A 4502-nucleotide genomic window follows, 5' to 3' on the forward strand; every position below is an offset into this window, starting at 1 on the left:
TGGCACAGGCTGCCCAGAGAGGTGGGGGAGTCTCCCCCTCTGGAGCCATCCCAAACCCGCCTGGACGCCGTCCTGTGCCACTGCTGGAGGTGCCCCTGCTCTGGTGGGGGGTGGGATGGGGGAGCTCCAGAGGGCCCTTCCAGCCCCCACCAGTCTGGGACTCTGGGATTCTGTACTGACCCAGCTCGGTCATCGCATTGTGCCTACCTCTGTCACCAGCCTGTGCCCACACACCGGTTTGGGCCCCACAGAGCCGGGGCTGGAAGGTGTTTTAGGAGGCGGCGTTGCCCAGACGGGGGGCTGGTGGGTCCCCAGGGGATGCTGCGCCGCTGCACACACTGGTGCACAACGAGGATGCGCAGCTTCGCTTACGATAGAAAGGTCCAATCTGAGTATTTGCCACAAACAAAAAAAGCCCAAACGCAATAAACCCGTCCACCCGCACTGTCCCTTCCCCTTCCATGCCCACAGCTCCGCTTCCCGACGCGTGTCCTGCGCTTGGGCCGGAGGCTGAGGCGGGCAGGGGCCCCTCGGCGAGACCCCATGCAGCTGCAGAACGGGCCTGGCTCCCCATCGCCCTGCGCGCCGTGTTTCATTCTCAGACGCTTTCTGCTGCTGCTCTTTTGTTTCAGATTTATGATGTGTTTGCTTGCTCTGATTTATTTGTTTATTCCCCTCCATCCCCGGCGAACTTTCCCGCCCGGATCGCGTTCATTCATGAATCTCCTCCTTTCCTGTCCCTAACCAGGGCTCGATCGAATTGCAGGAGGGAAGAAGCCAGGACTCTGTTCCCTTTGTTTAAAGTCTCCAGGTCAGTACCCGGGGGCAGCAGCGTGCTCCTCCCCACCCTCCTTGTTTCATGTTTGATGTTTGCTCCTTCCCTGACCCTCTCCCGGCTGCAGGGACCGCGGTGGGCGACGGCAGCACCTGTAGCTCATTTATTCCGGGTGTTTATAGGAGGGCGCTGCCTGGTTTCTGCTTCGCATCCGTGATTAAGGCATCAGCTCCCCCCTTCTCTGCGGGAGAGGGAGGGTTTGGGACACCGGGGGATGGTGGATGCGGCTGGAGGCATCACCGGTGCTCCTGGAGGGACCAACTCTCTCTCCACCAAGTGCTGGAGCGTGTAAGGTTTGGGGTTTTCCTTGTTGGGAACGGTGGTGGTGGTGGGAAAAGCTTTTAAAGGAGAATGAGAGGAAGGCGCTGGCGCTCTGGGCTGGGTGGAGAGGCAGGTGCTTTATCCAGGAGCTGGCTGGGGGAGGGTGGCTGCTTCCGAAAAGCTGCGAGAGGGGAAATGTGGTGGAATCTGTTCAGTAGCAACCCCTGCTGGGTCTGTCATAATAATAGATTTTTATTTCTGTGGCATCTGTCGGCCTCTAATGGGCTGGGTGTTCACGTCGCCAGAGATGGTTCCAGTAGCTCAGCAAAGATTTCGGCGTTTTTTTTTTTGGGAGGCTGCGAAAAGCGCACCAGAGCCCTGTCAATCAGGGCAGCGGCTCCCAGCTAAAATAATCCCGAGAGCGGGAGCAGCAGCCCCAGTCAGTGCTGGTGGTGGGTGATCGGGGAACCCCCTGCCTTCACCAAAACCCCCCACTGTTCCTCCATCTAAGCCCTCCGAGAGCCCACCCCGTAGCCGTTCTGCATCCCGCAGCATCCCTGGAGGGGCACCACCCCACGCCGTCCCGTTTCCTTCTGCTTTAGGCTTATTTCTCTGGGTCTTTGGTGGCCACTTGGCGGATTTTCTGTGCCGGTGCCAGCTTGAAGGTAAGGGGAGCTGCACCGGCGCGTCTCTCTGTGCTAAGGGATGTGCGCGGCCGTCCCGCAGATGGAGTCCCAGCGCGGTCAGGGCTGTGCACCGGGAGGACGACCGGGAGGTGGTGGAAATGGAGCTTGTAATGCGTGGGGTGTGCCATGTGCCGGTCCTCCCCACACCAGAGCCTTCTCGGTGTAAAACCACGGCGCCGGAACAGCGCGCTGTAATTTAATTGCGTTTCCTGCAAACGCCTTGTTGAGTCGTAATGAACACATTATCCCGAAATGGGAGCGAGGGAAGCGGGATGAAGACGGCAGCCCGTGGCCGGGCCACGCATCCATATGGGGATCCGCCCCGGGCGCCGAACGCTGTTCTAGCTCGTTTGCCATCCCAGAATTACACATGCAATTAAGCTCCTGGCTCCAAACGGCGGCGTGCGCGCTTGCCCCTCAGCTGGAGCGTGGATTGCACGGCCGCTTCCCCGGGGCCGCGCGGGAAGGAAGGTTTGGAGGTTGTGGTGTGGCCGCGGCCGTGGCTTCTGCGGCTCCTGGCAGGAGCTGGGACGTGGCTCTGCGTCAGTACCCGGGGGCAGCAGCGTGCTCCTCCCCACCCTCCCTGTTTCATGTTTGATGTTTGCTCCTTCCCTGACCCTCTCCCGGCTGCAGGGACCGCGGTGGGCGACGGCAGCACCTGTAGCTCATTTATTCCGGGTGTTTATAGGAGGGCGCTCCTTGGTTTCTGCTTCGCATCCGTGATTAAGGCATCAGTTCCCCCCCCTCTCTGCGGGGGAGCTGTGGGGACACAGCCAGCCCTGGTGGCTTCACCAGTGGTGTTCATGGGGAGGGCTGCGGGTCCTGCTGGTGCTGAACCTCAACGTTTTGGTGGGGGGAAAGTCGCGCAATGGCGATGCTTCGTTGGGATTCAAGTTCTTGAATGGGTTGGGCAGAGCCTGGGGGTGTTAGAACCAGCACGGCGAGGAAGGCTGAGGGGAGGGGGTGAAGGTAGTGGGTAGGATCTGTGGGATTTGTTGGGTTTGTGGGGTTTAAGACCAGAAAAGACCTTTGCGATCACCCAGTTTGACCCCAGCCGCGCGACAGGGGCTGCGAAGTCTCGGCAGTAACTCCTGCACCGAGACCGTAACTTGTGGCCGAGCGGGCGTCTGCCGTTCAGAAGGACTCCCTGTCTCTCTCCGGAGGTGGGCAGTGATGGAGAAGCCACCCCTGCGCGGCGCAGGCTCTCCCCGGCCCCGTTCACCGCGTTTGCCTTCTCTCTTGTCTGCCTTTCTGACGCCTCAGCTTCCAGCTATCAGATCTTGTTCTGCCTTTGTCTGAACAAGATTAAAGAGCCCCCGCGCTCAGAAGCTGCATCCTTGCGGAGGTGAACATATAGACAGTTATAAGGTCATCCCGCAGCCGTGTAACGATGCCAGTTAATGAGCTTGTCTCTGGTGGAAAAAAAAGGTGCTTCTGACCCCTTTGGGAAGGTTGCTAGCACCCGCTTAGGCTGGCAGACCTGCGGCTCGGCGACGGAAATCAGTGCCGCTCTTTCATCCCATCTCAGGTTCCGGCGGCGACGCGGCGCGGGGTAACCCCGGAGGCAGCCAGGGAAGTTTTCGAGGTGTCTCGGTGACGTGGAGGTTTGGCTTTTGTTTCCCCGAGTCTCGTGGCAAGCCAACAGGGTGCAACAGGGACTCGTTAGACGGAGCCGAGCCCCGGGACCGATGTGAGGGATCATCCGTGCCGGGGCTGAGCCGAGAAGGTCTGTGCAGCCCGGACGCTGGGGATGCTCGGCTCGTTGCTTGCCCAGCAGCGATGGGCAGGGACGGTGATGGCTCATACAGACCAGAGGGCACGTGGTCCCGGCTGCCGTGGTGTCCCCCTGGGACAGGGGAAGGGGCCGTCCCCATCTGCTTCCCAGCGCTTCCCGCTCGCCTCTCCCCTTGCCGACGCTCCCCGAGTCGGGATGCCAAACCAGCCCGTGCTGCCTGAATACTTCTCCCTGTCAAACGGCCCAGGGAGGAATAATTCACAGAGTCAACGGCTTTTTAATATCTCTGCGCTTGAAGTCAATTTTCAGCGCAGCCATTTGCCTTTTAATTAAAATTAGTGCTTCACCCCCCAACATGCATCTTCCTCCCTGCTTTTAAAACCAGCAAACAGCCAGCCTGCCTCTCCCCCTTCCTCCACCTCCTCCTCCTCCTCCTCACTGGTGCTGTCTGAGCTCCCCAACGGCGGGATGCTCCTGGGCTGGACCCTTAGTGGCTCTGTGCCCGGGCGCTGGGGGCAGGTAGGAGATGCTGGGGCTGCGGGAACCCACGGGGGGACGGAGACCCCTTTCCCAACAGCCCCCATAGGAGGACGGGGCTGGCGGCAGCGGGATGAACCCCGGTGTAACGGGGGGTGCCCGGGGGTCAGGCAGTGCAGAGCGATCCCCAAAATAGAGCCGGCAGAGGACGCAGCCCCTCTGGGCTCCCCGTGGGGCGTCTGCAGCGCCGCGCTGACAGGTACCAGGCTGATGAGCTCCAGACTTGTCAGCGCCGGTGATGTACCTATAATTACTGTCTGATGTGCCAGAATTAGACTGGGAGCTGAGTAGTTTGATGCAGACGTGAGTGTCCTTGGCTGCCAGCGAGAGGTTTAACAAGTGCGAGGCGGCGAGCAGAGCAGATCCCCCCCCCACCCCCACCCCCTACCCCATCCTTCCCCGGAGCGCTGCCGCCGCTCTGCTCCCCCACCAGGAACCGGCTTTTGGG

The sequence above is a fragment of the Charadrius vociferus genome, unplaced genomic scaffold, assembly GCF_000708025.1.
Source record: "Charadrius vociferus isolate BGI_N301 unplaced genomic scaffold, ASM70802v2 scaffold1070, whole genome shotgun sequence".
Classification (NCBI taxonomy): Eukaryota; Metazoa; Chordata; class Aves; order Charadriiformes; family Charadriidae; genus Charadrius; species Charadrius vociferus.